Source organism: Rhododendron vialii, chromosome 5a, assembly GCF_030253575.1.
Source record: "Rhododendron vialii isolate Sample 1 chromosome 5a, ASM3025357v1".
Lineage (NCBI taxonomy): Eukaryota > Viridiplantae > Streptophyta > Magnoliopsida > Ericales > Ericaceae > Rhododendron > Rhododendron vialii.
The window spans coordinates 35696471-35712326 of record NC_080561.1 but is presented as its reverse complement, the minus strand read 5'-3'; positions in this window follow the sequence as shown (position 1 = coordinate 35712326).

Genomic DNA, 15856 nt, shown 5'->3' with positions numbered 1-15856 from the left:
TTATGTGTGGCCATGAGCATTTCTCTACGGCCAAGAGTAATTCTTTGCGGCGAAGTATAATTATGTGCGGCCATGAATAATTATATGCGGCCAAATGTAACGCCTCTAATTTTGGGAACGTTAAAAGGATAATTTCATTGAAAAATAAATGGAGTCTGGCTCAATATTACATCATAACCCTTAACAAAAGTACATTTATTCAAATAAGGGTGGGAACTAGGGTTCCTATCTACTGCTCCGCCAGTTCCTCCATCCTGGCCAGCTCCAAAGGCTTCCAAGGTGTAGAGTTCACCATATTCGTCTATAAGATCTGACATATTATACCGGCGTCGCCACTAATATAATATATCAGGGTTATCAAAGGTAACACCGTGATCTACAAAAGCTCAATAGAACAACCCATACCCACTAACCATTAACTTACGAACAACGATCATAAATTCAATGATTTCCACATAGTTCATACATATTTGACGAAACAGTTAACAATGACACATCCACATTCATTATCCAAACTAACATTGGTGTCCATTATTTTCTGAGTTTCTCCTACGCGACTCTTCGTAGATCGTGTCACCATTTTCCACATTTCATAACCATATTAACATTTTCAAAATCATTTTTAACACACCCAACCTCAGTTCTGCCGTTCCGGTCTCCCGAGTATCCTCACAATGGTTCCGCCGCACCGGGTTTCCATTGGCACACTTTGCATTGGCTCCTCTCCACGGATAACCAAGCCACACACCCAATCTCGGTTCCGCTGTTCCGGTCTCTCGAATATCCTCACAATGGTTCCGCCGCACCGAGTTTTCATTGGCGCACAAAACACACACCACACAATGGGCTACCATGTCCGGCCACATTGCGGATTTCAAAACATTTCATCTTTTCAAAACACGCATTTTTATTAACCACACCCTAGGTGTCATGTTTCTACTTTCTCGATTCCCCGTGTCTCATTTTCATGCATAGACTCCGCGGTAAGACTTTTCACAAACATAAATCATTCATTGTAATCTTGAAACTAAATTAGTAAGATCATCCAACTCTATATTAGTAATCATGCTCATAACCATCCAAAAGTTCAAAATACGAATACTTGTTAACTTCCTATCTTTCAAAATCCGTTCTTTCTTACTTTTAGGAAAGTTCTAAACAACATATGTTTATTGAAGTAGAAGTCAACTATTCAACATGTTCATACCACCATTAGCAAAACGAGTTTACTAACTATCATGCATTCTAACATTTTAAGCAATAAATAACCTTATATACATAGAGAAAACGGTTAAAGAAACTTTACGTTATACTTTAAACTAGTGCGTTAGGACATTCTATTTTCCAACATTCGTTTCTACGCTATATGTGGAGTTAGTGAACAAGGTGTGGGCACGTGGCCCGGAAAATTTTGTTCATAAAATTGGGGTGCGGCCCATTTTTTTCGGAGGAGCGCGGCGAAACGCCTCGATTCAGAGTCGCCACTCGGGTTTTAGCGGTAGAAACACCCAAGGAACCGAACTCGAAAACGTTTGCCACGTTTGTTTGATTTTGAAAAGGCATAGACTGGTCTGTCGTTACCTTCGATATCTGAGGTTCCGGAGCCAGGTTACGAGAGGAGAAGGGTTTTATGGCACCCCCTCTCGCCCAATCCGGAGATCGGTCTCTACTCGGGCATTTTTGTAAAATGTTTGCATTTTTCTCTCTTTTGATTATTTTTTTAGCCAGTTAAGGAAGGGAAACAGTTAATGGGGGGTTTAAAACTGTAACAAGTTGCATTTATGTGACAAAATGTTTACGTATGACTTGCTTACAATGATAAATATAGATTGAGAACAAGCACCGAACAACCCGTATAAGTTGGAGTACGCTGTCTTGAAGGGACGCGAACAGGCTTCGCGCCAGTGTGCACTGGCCGAACCAGTGCATGCTGATATGACCTGCGCACGCCACAACCCAACTGGCGTACTCCACTTATCTAGTTTCTCAGTCTTTGTTTGCAATCCTCTGGGCTCTGGAAAGGGACCAGCGCACACCCAGGACAAACCACGCAGTTAACAGAGCAATGTATATATATTTACAGACAGATGAGATGACTTCAAGCCACAAAGGATAATAGAATACCCCAAAAACAATGTGGGGACAGAAAATAGGCCAAGATTAAGCTAAGATGCAAGGGCCAGCCACTGGACCCTAGGATAAACTACCGTACGCCAGCTGTGGAATGCCGTACACATGTTTAACCCTAATCCAGTGTTTGGCTTTGCATCATCTGGGCTCTGGAACATGACCAGAAGGATCCCAGAGGCCTTTTTAAGCATATAAGGAGTAACATTAGCTACTACAAATAAGCAGCTCTAAATATACAGAAAACAGTAAACCGGTTATTAACATGCTTAGGTGATTGGAAGAAAAATAAGATAACAGAAGCGATAATCCATGATCCCCACGCCAGTAGTGCTTGTGCTGCCATGACTGGCGTACGGCATAGGTGTACTGGCGTGCGCCACGTCTCACCTTATACTATTGTGGTATTTCACCAGTTTAAGGCCAGGACTAGTATTACTTACTAGCCTGGGCCTTACTGGTTCCCCTCAGGGGTCGAAAACAGAAAGGGATACAAAGGTGGTATACCTTTTTGTGTTGAGGCTTGAATGTGGTATTTGAGCTTGAGGGTTAAAGATGGAAGTTTAGGAGGTGGCTGGATATCAGTGGGTGTATGAAAATGGGTTGCCCTCCCTTCTCTTTCAATGGAAGAAGAGAGATAGAGAGCAAGAAATGAGAAGAAGAAAGCTTTTTTTCTCTTTTATGTGGCTAACCCCTTGCAAATAAATGCAAGGGGGGTATTTATAGAGGAGAGATAGACTGAGATCAGTTGAGCTAAGGCCTTGTTTGGCTGGTTGTTTGAGAAAGGGAGCCTCCCATGCATTAAATGCATGGGACTTAACTTGATGGGGGGTGTAGGAGAGAAGGGGGGCGTCCCTGCCGAGTGTAATCATCAGGGAGACTGTGGCCGACGTCAGGGTGGCTCAAATGTCTCGTTCATGTGGCTGAATAAAGTTGATTTGACTGGGATTGACTGGCGTGCGCCATATATTGACCGGCGTGCGCCAGTAAAAACTGAGTCAACGGTCGATGACCGACACGTGGCAGTTAACTGGCGTGCACCATGGGATCAATGGCGTAAGCTAGTTTGGTTTTGCTGGGGCTGTTTGGCTCTGGTTTGAAAGGTTTGAAGTGGGTTCGAAAGAGGTTCGGGATGCTCCAAGCTCAAACACACCATCGTCCTCGGACTGTTTTCGACCATTAATCATCATTGGGGAATAAGAGATCGGAAAATGGCATTCTCTGGACAGTCCAGAATGGGGTGTCTACACAAGGGACTCTACCTTTCTTCTTGGCGGTAGTTGACGACTATGAAAAGTAAGTTGGTGTTTTGGGCGGAGTAACTTCTTATGGTTGGCTTCCGGTAGCTTCGAAAGAGAAAAGTTTTCTCTCAAAACTACTTCGTGGCTAAGACTACTAGACTTTATGGATTGAAAAGGTGTTTTAGGATGAGTTTCTTGAAGAACTTAGGAAGAACTTTAAGAACAAGGAAAAACTAAGCAAGAAGAAGTAAGAACACAAGCTTTCTTAGAGAGAGAAGTTGGCGGATGAAGGTGTGAGTTGAATGGTGAGTATAGAGTGCTATTTATAGCAAAAATTTGGACTCCCTCTCCTCCCCCATGGCCGGCCCTCTCTCTCTCTCTTCTTTCCCATGGATTTTGCTCTATTGTTTGGTCAAATCAAGTTTTTTGTAACGACCCTGAATTTTGGTCAATAAAAATTTCGTTAAATATTTGAATTTTATTTGAATTACTTATTTTTCTCTTGTGTGGCAATATGATTGCTTATTAATTTCCGTCGTAGTTAGATTTTTTGGTCATTGGTTAAACTCGTGACTAGAAAAACTTACGTGACCAATTTAGTTAGTTTCCAACCGACTACTTGGAGGAACCGAGCAACCAACTCACCTAGTTACTCGATGAACCTTTTGGACCTTTTGAAACTTTTGAACCTTTGTCTTTACCCATTGGTCCATAATAGTTAGGGTAATCTTTATCCATTGGACAATATGCTTCCTATTAAAATATTTTGGTAAGTACAAGATATAATATTTTTATGGTTTATAAAAACATGTGCAAAGTACATTTATTCTTTGTTTATTGGGGATTCTCCCACCCCTCCATTATCCATTGGATAATAATCACAAGGGTAATTTTTGTCCATTGGATAATAAACTTTTTATTATAAAAGTACATGTAGTCTTTTCAAAATTTTATTTTAATAAAAGGTACTTGTACTCTTTTGTCCAATGGTTATTAACCGCAAGGGAAACTATTATCCATTGGGTAATAACCGTTAGGGAAGTTAGTGACCATTGGATAATAGAGTCTTTTGACCAAATAAAGTACCGATGTGACTAGGGAACCTTCCAATAAAGTTGATTTGACTTGTAATTTATTATTATTTAAATGGGGAGAATCCTAGCCTTTTTATTTAATTGGGGTACTTGGTACCACACCTATATTTAATATAGGGCTTTTGTCACATGCTTAAAAGTACTCCTTGATTATTTTACTATAAAAGTTTCCTAGTAGCTATTGTCCATTGGATAATAAAAGTTAGGGAATTTATTATCTATTGGGTAAAAGAGTTATTCTTTTAACTAGTCTTTTTCTTAAAAACCCATGTGATGAAGTACCCATATTTTATTATGTGAGTACTTGTAGCCTTTAAAGCCTATTATTCTCCTAAGTACCTTTTTATTATTTTGTATTGGAGTTTTGTACCCAATTGAATTTAATTATTGGAGAGTTGATCTTCCTAGATTACAAAGTACTCTAGTTTATTTATTTAATCAACATGTGCCTAATTGTATTTCTTTAAAAGGATATTTGATTTTGGAAATCTTGTACTTTGTACCTTTCTTATTTTTTCTTGCATAAGTGTGTGTGTGTGTGTGTGTGTACCTTTGCAAGAGAGAGAGAGAGAGGAGAGAGAGGCCGAGAGAGGGAGAGAGGAGAGAGAGGCCGAGAGAGGGAGAGAGGAGAGAGAGGCCGAGAGAGAGGGAGAGGAGAGAGAGAGCCGAGAGAGAGATAGGAGAGAGAGAGGGAGAGATTTTGTTGTACTTTCTTGACCTTCCATGATCCTTCCTTAATCTTTCTCCATCCTTGGAGAATCTTTTCCCTAACCAAACTTAACTCTCCCATTGTACTTCTATGCTTTGTTTAAAACCAAATCTTGTACCCATTGTCTCCTTCTTTCCAAACAAATCTCCCAAAGATCAATCCTTGGTACAATCTAGCCATGCAAGCCTACCATTTAGCCTAACCTAGCCATGCAAACCTAGGGTTTAGCCTTTGATCTTCCATAAGTGCATGACAAGTGTCAAAGTGTGAGGTATGGTGAGAGAGAGGGGGGGCGGCCTTGAGAGAGGAGAGGGAGCCAAGATTTTTTCTATAAATAGGATCCCATTCCAAGCATTGAACTCACACCTTCACCTAGCAACTTCTCTCTCTAGAAAAATTAGTGTTCTTCTTTGTTCTTGCTTTTGTTCTTCTTGTTCTTGAGTAGTTCTTGAGTTCTTCAAGAAACTCAACCTAGGCCGCCACTAAGCCGCCACTCGACCACCCTTTCGATCCATAAAGTAGTAGTAGTAATAGTCAAGTAGAAGTTTCGAGAGAAACCTTTCTCTTTCAAAGCTACCGGAGACCACCGTAGGAAGTTACTCCGCCAAGACCACCGACGTACTTTCCGTAGCCAACTACCGCCAAGAAGTAAGGTAGAGTCCCTCGTCCACTAACTCAACGCATAAGTAGAATACCTCTACTCACTTCCCTAAGTATAAAGTAGGTTATCTTTATTTACGTACTTATCGTTTATTTAGAAGTATTTGTATTTTGATCTTTAAGATGATTATGAGTATATATATATAAGTTGCTTGTATTACTTGTGGTGTGATTAAGCATAAGTGATTTCACTCCAAAGACGTCCGTACATGTGGCGTTGTGCTTTGAATAAGCATAAGTGATACACTCCAAAGGCGTCCGTACATGTGGCGTTATGCTATAAGTAGTAATTGAGCGTGATGAATTGGATGATCTTGTTAGGATAATTCTTGCTTACGTTTGTCCTACCGCGGAGTCTTTGTATGTAAACGAGCCACGAGAATCGAGAAAGTAGGAACATGACACTTAGGGTGTGGTTAAAGAAAGGAAATATTTTTTGAGGAAGAAAATATTTTGAAACTACATAATGACCAGTTTTGTGTGGCATTATGTGTGTGTGTTGTGTGCCAATGGGAGACTGGAACGGCGGAACCATTGTGAGGATACTCGGGAGTCCGGAACGGCGGAACCGAGGTTGGGTGAGTTAAATGAACTATTTTTGAAATGTTTTGAAAACCGCAATGTGGCCGGACTTGCCCATTGTGTGGTGTGTGTTTTTGTGTGTGTTCTAATGGAAATCCGGGAAAAACGGAACCATTGTGAGGTTGTGTGCGTTCCCATGGGAATCCGGAGCAGCGGAACCATGGTGAGGTATAGCTTGGTTATCCGCGGTACGGAGCCAATGCAAATATTTTTGTGTGCCAATGGGAACCCGGGACGACGGAACCATTGTGAAGATACTCGGGAGTCCGGAACGGCGGAACCGAGGTTGGGTGTGTAGCTTGGTTATCCGCGTTACGGAGCCAATGCAAATATTTTTGTGTGCCAATGGGAACCCGGGACGGCGGAACCATTGTGAGGATACTCGGGAGTCCGGAACGGCGGAACCGAGGTTGAGTGTGTAGCTTGGTTATCTGCGGTACGGAGCCAATGCAAATGATTTTAAAAAGGTTGGGTGTATAGCTTGGTTATCCGCGGTACGGAGCCAATGCAAAATTGTGTGAGTTAAACAAATGATTTTTGAAAGATTGTTTTGTAAGTGAAAATGTTGACACGGTCTACGATGAGTCGCGTAGGAAAAACTCTGAAATCTTGGACACCAACGATAGTTGATTAACGAATGTGGATGTGTCATTGTTAAGCTGCGTATATATGTATCATGTGGAAATTGATGTTGTATTATAGCTTTGTTTATAAAGTTATGGGTTAGCGGGTATGGGATTACTCTGCTGAGCTTTGTAGCTCACGGTGTTGCCTTTTTGGTGACCCTGACATATTATATGGGTGGCGACGCCGGTATAATGTGTCAGATTTTGTAGATAATCAGGGTAAGCAGTTCACCGTGGAGACTTTTGGAGCTGAGGAGCTGGCAAGAATGGAGGAGCTGAGGAGCTGTAGTTAGGAACCGTAGAACCCCCTTCATTTTTTGTAAATATTGAACTCTTGTAGGAGTTTTGTTGTAATAAGAGCCGGACTCTATTTTGAGGTTATTAATAAAATGTCCTTTTTAACGTACCCAAAATTCGGGGCGTTACATTTTTCAATCAAGTCATAGCCTTCCCCCACTTGTCATTCCAATATTAGGCCAAATCCTAGGTTATTATAAAGGGTTTATGGCTTGTCATGTCCTAGGAAGGCTTGTCTTGCAAGAATAAACATAATGATAAGGCTAGATTGTACTTAGGAAGACTAGAAATGGGTTGTAAAGTTGTCAAATAGGCTTAAGGCTATAAAGGGTAGCATGTGGGAGTGTACAAAGTCACATGTACACACCACACTCTCTCCCTCTCTCTCTCTCTCCGTCGGCCTCTCTCTCTCCTCCTCTCTCTCTCTTGGCCTCCTCTCTCTCTCTCTCTCTCTCTCTCTCTCTCTCTCTCTCTCTCTTGTACCATGTATATATATATATATATATATATATATATATATCAGGGCGGTTTCAGGGACACTTAAAAAATCCTCTAAATCTTAATCTCATAGTTTTCGATCAAATTTTGATGATTCAAACCGCTCAATGTGTTCAGAACGTGATTTTAAGGGTGCCCGCGAGAAACTGGCAAAAAAACTAACCGGGAAGGGCTTGATTTGAGCAATTTTTTATTGAACCGTTCAATAAAGTTCAATAAAAAACTGTTCGGATGAAGCCCTTCCCTGTCATTTTTTTTGCTGATTTCTCACGGACACCCTTCAAATCACGTTCTCATTACATTGAGCAGCTCGGATCATCAAAATTCGATCGGAAATTTCGAGGGGTTTTTTAAGTGTCCCCGGAACTGCCCCGTATATATATAACTATATATATGGTTATATATGCACTTAAAAATTCTAGGAAAGTAACTTTGGTGGGCAATTTAGGTTTAGGCCTATTAATCTTAGGGTTGCATGCATGCATGGCTATTCTTGCTTCCTTTGGAAGCAAAATGATGACTTTCCTTTGTATGACTTGTCTAGTCATATATATATATATATATATATATATATATATATATATATATATATATATATATATATATATATATATATATATATATTCCATGGCAAAGCTTAATATCTATTATCCAAGGGATAATATTTTTTCTAACATTTATTAACCAATGGTTAAAGAAGTAATGATGGTAGGTATGGGCTTGAATGACCATTCATGGGGTATAATGATTACCCCCTAAAGGTCTAAAGGTTCAATTAGGGGTTTAGGAGGGTTCATAAGGTCAAAAAGGTCCAATTAGGGGAGAAACTTTTAGGTATACCGGGGATACCAAGCCCCATGGTATCCCCTCCGGTCCATTTCTTATTTTTTGGTCATTTTCTGATCGCGTTTGGATAATCGATTTCGTTCATTTTGTAGAGTTCGGCGAGATTTTTAATCATGCCAAAAATTGTGTTCATTGGACTTTATTTGATACATGATCGGCACACGTGAAAATTGGAAAACCGAAACTGAGTCCAAAAACACACTGAATCAAAACCCAGTTTTGGTTTTTTTTGCAATTTTCACGTGTGTTGATCATGTATCAAATAAAGTCCGATGAACACAATTTTTGGCATGATTAAAGATCTCGCCAAACTCTACAAAATGAACGAAATCGATTATCCAAACGCTATCGGAAAATGGCCGAAAAATAAGAAATGGACCGGAGGGGATACCATGGGCTTGGTATCCCCGGTATACCTAAGAGTTTCTCGAATTAGGGTTAGGGAGAAGTAACTAGGTGAATTGGTAGTTCGGTTCCTCCAACTAATCGGTTGGAAACTAACTTCACTTGCCAAGTAGGACTTTTAATCAAGCAATATAATTTAAAGGACTAAAATCTAATTATGATGGATTTTAGAAATTTAAAAGGAATATTAAAAGCAATATTAAGAAATTAAAAAGAAATAACAAAATAAAAATGAAATTTTTATTCATTTAAAAATTAGAGTCGTTACACCAAGTGTAATTTTCTGCAGCCATGAGCAATTATTTGCGGCCAAGAGTAATTTTTCGCGACCATGAGTCATTCTTTGGGGCCAAGAATATTATTTGCGGCCAAGTGTAATTATTTGCAGCCATGAGCAATTCTCTGTGGCCAATAGCAACTATGAAATTATTTGCGGCCATGAGTAATTGTTCGCGACCAAGAGTAATTCTTCGCAGCCAAATATAATTCTCTGCAGCCAAAAGTAATTCTCTACGGGTAAGAGTAATTCTTTGCGGCCAAGTGATTAGTTAAAACCATGATCTATGCAAATCCCTAATTAACCAATGCAAAAGCACTTTATTTTCTCAACAGACGGTGGAACCCTCACAAGAACTCATCCAAGCAAGCACGTGAACAAAATTCTTCCACTGAAAACCTCCTGAGAACTAAAAGAACTATATATATCTAGATATGAATATTACGCTGTCGGGTAGGAAATGTTGTGCGGCGTCAACACTAAAATATTATGGGGTCTTTTGCTAATGAAAAAAGAAGTTTCAGGTTCCATCTCGTTAAGGTTCTTATTTTTTCAGCATTTTATTTTTCGGTTTACGAGACAGATCATTCTCAATCTCATAATACACCACATTTAATTCAAAAAAATAAGTACTTATTTTAGCTAAGTGAATGTATTTTTTTTCCCCATTGGGTCACACTTATAAATGTGCCGTTGCTCACAGCTATATATCCAAACTAACTCGTTTTACAACCAATAATGCTACATACACAAAGATTTACCACAACCAGCCTCAACTACGTTTAGTCGACTCACATGGCTTTTAAGTGTGCTGAGTCAGCAGTAGTTATATGTGGCTTATTATATATGGTAAATCTTTGTGTATTTAGCATTGTTGTTTTACATATACAATCTTATAATTAAAGCAATAATCATGCCATGTGTAACAATGAGCTTTCCAGAAGAACTTGAAAGAAAAAAAAAACTGGATTGTGTAATTTCAAGCCAATTCCGAATTAATAAATCAGACTTCACAGAGGGAAAAAAAAAGAGGAGAAAAGTATAGTCAAAAGGGACTAATTCTTCAAGGGTTGGTCTTTAATTTGTTTCAACAGTAGTTAGTCAATGTAAAACAGAAAGTGACAATAGCATTCTAGTCAAAATTAGAAGGCCAAACTATCAATTTTATCTTATCATTTGATTATTTTCGAAACCCGATTGATGGACTTTTGTGGTGTTTGGTGTAGATGGGCCATGGAATTAACGAGCAAAACTTATTTACACGAGGTGAGTTATGGCTAGCTCGAGCTTGACTCATTTATCAAACGAGTCCAGAAATTTGTTCAAACTCGGCTCGTTCACTGACCAAACCGAGCTGAGCCCTCAAGAACCGAACGTCCTGCGCAAAAAAAAAAAAACAAAAAAACTCGGTTCGTTTATGCTATTAGTCTAATCATTTTCGAAACCCAGGTTACGGACTTTTGCGGTCAAAAGCCGTTAGCGAGCCAAGCCGGGTGCACTGAACATATCGAGCTAATTAAGCTGTTATTTATTTATTTATTTTTGATAATCAAAAAGGGTAGGGGGGCAACCACCATAGCAACTCCCATTGGGCGTGACCATAGGGGCTCTCTACCCGTCAATAGAATGTCCAGTTTGAGACATAGCTACCGTACAGAAGGACGGGCTGTCAGCACAGCACCACTTTAGTGCACAGCCGGTGAAAAGTCCCCCATTTGATCCGCAGACGGATTTCGAATATCTGCCGGGACGCGAACCTCCGTCTGCGTTAAGAGGAGTAGTGGCCCTCACCAACTGGGCTACCACCTCGGTGGTAATTAAGCTGTTGCGAACTGAGCGTCAACCTATTTCCGAACTTGTTTCTTTGCCGCCCTAGTCAAAATAGTAAATAAATATTTCTGTGCCTCTCATACACATCTTTTTGCAACTATTTGAACATTACGCAAGTATATTGTCACAAATTTTTATAACGAATGGTACTACAAAAAAGAGAAAAACAATCATCAAATTGACAGATATGAACAATTTTACAAATTTTCGGTATAAAATTTCACCTTTCCATATGTCCAAGCAAACTGGGTTTTAGTATCAATGCATCTGTATCTTGTAATCTGTAAACTGTTACTATTTCATATTAATGCATTTCTATCGTGTTCAAAAAAAAAAAAAACTGGATTTTATATAAGAGCTTTTATGGTGACATAAACGTGAAGAGTTGAAAATCTAGATGAGGTCAAAAGAAGTTAATGCCCCCACGAATTGATTGGAAACCAAATTCGTATGGATATAGATCTAGTAGAAAAAAGTTTGATTTTTCCTTGGAAAATTCATATCGTTTTTAAGTTCTTGTGGACCAGATATTTACTTTGGGACGAAGTATGTTTGAACCACTCAAATTATTCATGCGCTAATATGAAGCCAGATTTGAGTGGGCATGTCAATTAGCCAGCGGATCCAGTTTCTCTGCAGTCAACTACAGAGAAGGATGTGCGGTTCAATCTGAACCATTCATATTGACATTCTATGGTTCAGATTTGTTGAATCTTTTATCGGTAAAAGATTGAAAACAAATATGGACCATTAAAATACTATCTGACGGTTGCTATCAGTTAAACCGCACTTCTACAGTCCAAATCTAAACTGCAGACAAGCCAGATTCCTAGCTAATGTCAGAATCAACTAGTATGACTTAGGCCTCTATCAACAGGGCACACTGGAAAATTGTTTGAAAAACTCGTTAGTTGGACGGTAAAAATGTGTTTGTGTTTAGTAGATATCATTCTATGGGGCTTTGATGAATCTGGTTCACTCCTTGGATCATGATTGGGTTGAGGTTAGCTCCTGGCTTCCACCTAGCCTGCACAAGGAAGAACGACTAAAAGACTACACCGGAGGATCTCCGGAATGGCCCTCCAATGCAAGGATGAGTACAGTGTAATTAGGGATGAAAGCCAAGAACTAGAGTTTGAGTATGGAAGAGAATGTCCCTCTCTAGGGTAATTGGCATAATAGGGTATTTATAGGGCACTCTTTATCTTCTCCTTATCTTGGCCTCCAAGATTGTACATGTGCTTGTCACGCATCGGTTAACGTCACCCTATCATCACATTAGGATTTTGTATCCGCTCATGGGGTGAGCTGGCACCTTCACGTGCCCTCGTCCTTATTCAGGTGCGTAACCGTTTAGATGACTTCAAAGTCGTCATCATGACTGAGGCCGTTGTTCCCACGTGGGTGAGCTGGAAGCATGGTCCCCACATCCGTTCAAGGCCTAACATGGAGTCCGACCGTCAAAGGGTCGGCATGTTTGGCCGACAATCCCATCTAACTTCTGAGGAGGTCCCATCGAATGTCGGTATAAGCCGAGCCAAGCCAACGACAAGGTTCGGATCTGCACAGACCGTTCGTGGGAGGTTCGATACTCTCTTGGCATGGGCACGAGCCGTTATTTCGGCCTGCTACAACAGCCTCTCAATTCTTGCCGATGCACATGCGTGGTAGGGATTGATCATGAGACAGGCCTAGTTTCAGCACTTGCCAAACCCGAAACTCATGAAAGTGGATATGGCCAGACCGAGGCGTAGCTTCAGTTGCTCCTTCAAAAGCTGCAACCGTTAGAATCGAGGCCCAACGGTTGAGTGACAAGTGTCAACCATTGAGTCTGCGGTGGCAGGCTAAAGGACTTTTTGGCAGACGAAAGGATACTTGGCACGCGCGAAGCTCTGAGCGGTTGTCTTGTCATCGCCACGTGTCGCACGCTGAATGGTTCGTGGTTCGGCGGTGAGGTGAAAAGGTGGGAAATTCGAACCGCTTCCCTCCCTCTATAAATAGCGTGAAGAGAGGAGAGAGAGGTTTGCTCGTCATTTTCTCTCTCTAAACCAGGGCTTCTCTCTCTAGAAACCTCGCTCCAGCTTTTCAATCCAAGCCTGAATCTCAGTTTCAAGCCCAAGTTTAGCAGCAATCTTCAGGTATGTTGATCGATTGAAGTTGCTCTTCCTCTTGTTCTAGTTTTTCATCACGCTTTTGTGGTTCTTGATGAGTTTTTTGGGCTTTTTGGTTCTGTATGAACAGTAAAACATTGGGTGTGAACAGTGATGTTCGTCCCCATCTTCAAACTGTTCTTTCGAGCTCTAACGATGGCTCTGGTTGGTTGTAGCCGAATGTCCCTGTAACGCTCCGAATTTTGGGTACGTTAAAAAGACAATTTATTGATAAAAATCAAATAGAGTCTGGCTCGTTATTGCAATACAACTCCCACAAGAGTTCAATATATTACACAAATGGAGGGGGTTCTAGGGTTCCTAACTACAGCTCCTCCTGTTCCTCCATCCTAGTCAGCTCCTCAGCTCCAAAAGCCTTCAAGGTGTACATCATACCCTGTTCATCTACGAAGTCTGACACATTATACCGGCGTCGCAACCCATATAATATGTTAGGGTCACCAAAAAGGCAACACCGTGAGCTACAACGCTTAATAGGGAAATTCTTACCCACCAACCTTAACTTACAAACAAGGCTAAAATAAAACATCAATTTCCACATGATACGTATATACACAGTTAACAATGATACATCAACATTCGTTAATCAACTATCGTTGGTGTCCAAGATTTCCGGGTTTCTCCTACGCAACTCATCGTAGACTGTGTCAACATTTCAACCTTTCAAAATCATTTGCATTGGCTCCATTCCGTGGATAACCAAGCTACACACCCAACCTTTTCAAAATCATTTGCATTGGCTCTGTACCGCGGATAACCAAGCTACACACCCAACCTCGGTTCCACCGCGCCGGTCTCCCGAGTATCCTCACAATGGTTCCGCCACGCCGGGTTCCCATTGGCACACAATTCAAAACCCTCGGTTCCGCCGCTCCGGGTTCCCGAGTATCCCACAATGATTCCGCCGCTCCGGGTTCTCATTGGGTTTTCGAAAAACTAAACCCTCGGTTCCGCCGCTCCAGGTTCCCGAGTATCCCCACAATGATTCCGCCGCTCCGGGTTCTCATTGGGTTTTTCACAAATCTTACTTTTACACACACACAACTCACATAATGCCACCCAAAACTGGTCATTATGTAGTTTCAAAATATTTTCTTCATTGGAAAACATTTTCTTTCATTAATCACAACCTAGGTGCCATGTTTCTACTTTCTCGATTCTCGTGTCTCGTTACATGCAAAGACTCTGCGGTAGGACAAAAATAAGCATGAATCCTTCCAACAAGATCATCCAATTCTATATTACTTATCACGCTCAATCACCACTTATAGCATAACGCCACATGTGCGGACGCCCTTAGAGTGTATCACTTATGCTTTATTCAAAGCACAACGCCACATATACGGATGCCTTTGGAGTGAAATCACTTATGCTTTATCACACCACAAGTAATACAAGCAATTCATATATTCATACTCATAATCATCTTTAAAGATCAAAATACAATTACTTCTAAATAAGTGAGTAAGGATGCACTACATATAATTTAGGAGTAGTAGATAGGGAGAATCTACCGTTCTTTCTTAGCAATTCAAAACAACAACGTTATACTTGAGTAAGTAAGTAAGTAGGAAGTAAGTAAGGATTTCCTTACCGTTCTTCTAGGCGGTAGTAACGGCTTACGGACGGTAATCGGTGGTCGGACGGAGTAACTTCCTACGGTGGTCTCCGGTAGCTTCGAAAGAGAAAGGTTTCTCTCGAAACTTCTTCTTGACTAACACTACTCTACTTTATGGATTGGAGGGTGGTTGGGTGGCCGTTTAGTGGCGGCTTAGGTTGAGTTTCTTGAAGAACACTCAAGAACAAAGTAAGAACAAAAGAAAGAACAAAGAAAGAACACAATTTTTCTAGAGAGACAAGTTGCTAGGTGAAGGTGAGTTCAATGCTTGGAATGACTTGCTATTTATAGGCCAAGGCATGCCCTCTTCCTCTCTCCCAAGGCCGCCCCCCCTCTCTCTCTCTCTCTTCCTCAAATTTTGACACATGGCAAGCAATCTTGGAAGATCAAGGTCTAAATCCTAGGCTTGCATGGCTAAGATTTGTCCTTGGATGGATTAGGGAAGATTTGTTGGAAGATTTGGAGACAATGGTACAAGATTTGGTTTTAAACAAATCATAGAAGTACAATGGAGAGTTATGTTTGGTTAGGAAGAAGATTTACCCATGGATTTGAAAGATGTAGGAAAGATCATGGAAGGTGCAATCAAATTTCCTCTCTCTTTCCTCCTCTCTCTCTCTCCTCTCTCCCTCCTCTCTTTCGGCACCTCTCCCTCTCCCTCTCCCTAGTACACTATATATATATATATATATATATATATATATATATATATATATATATATATATATATATATATATATGCAAACAAGAAAGAATAAGAAAGTACAAGATTTTTCAAATCAAAAATCTCATTAAAGAAATCCAATAAGGCACATGTTTGACTAAACAAATAGACTAGTGTACAAATGTACTCTAAGAAGATCAACTCCCCAATA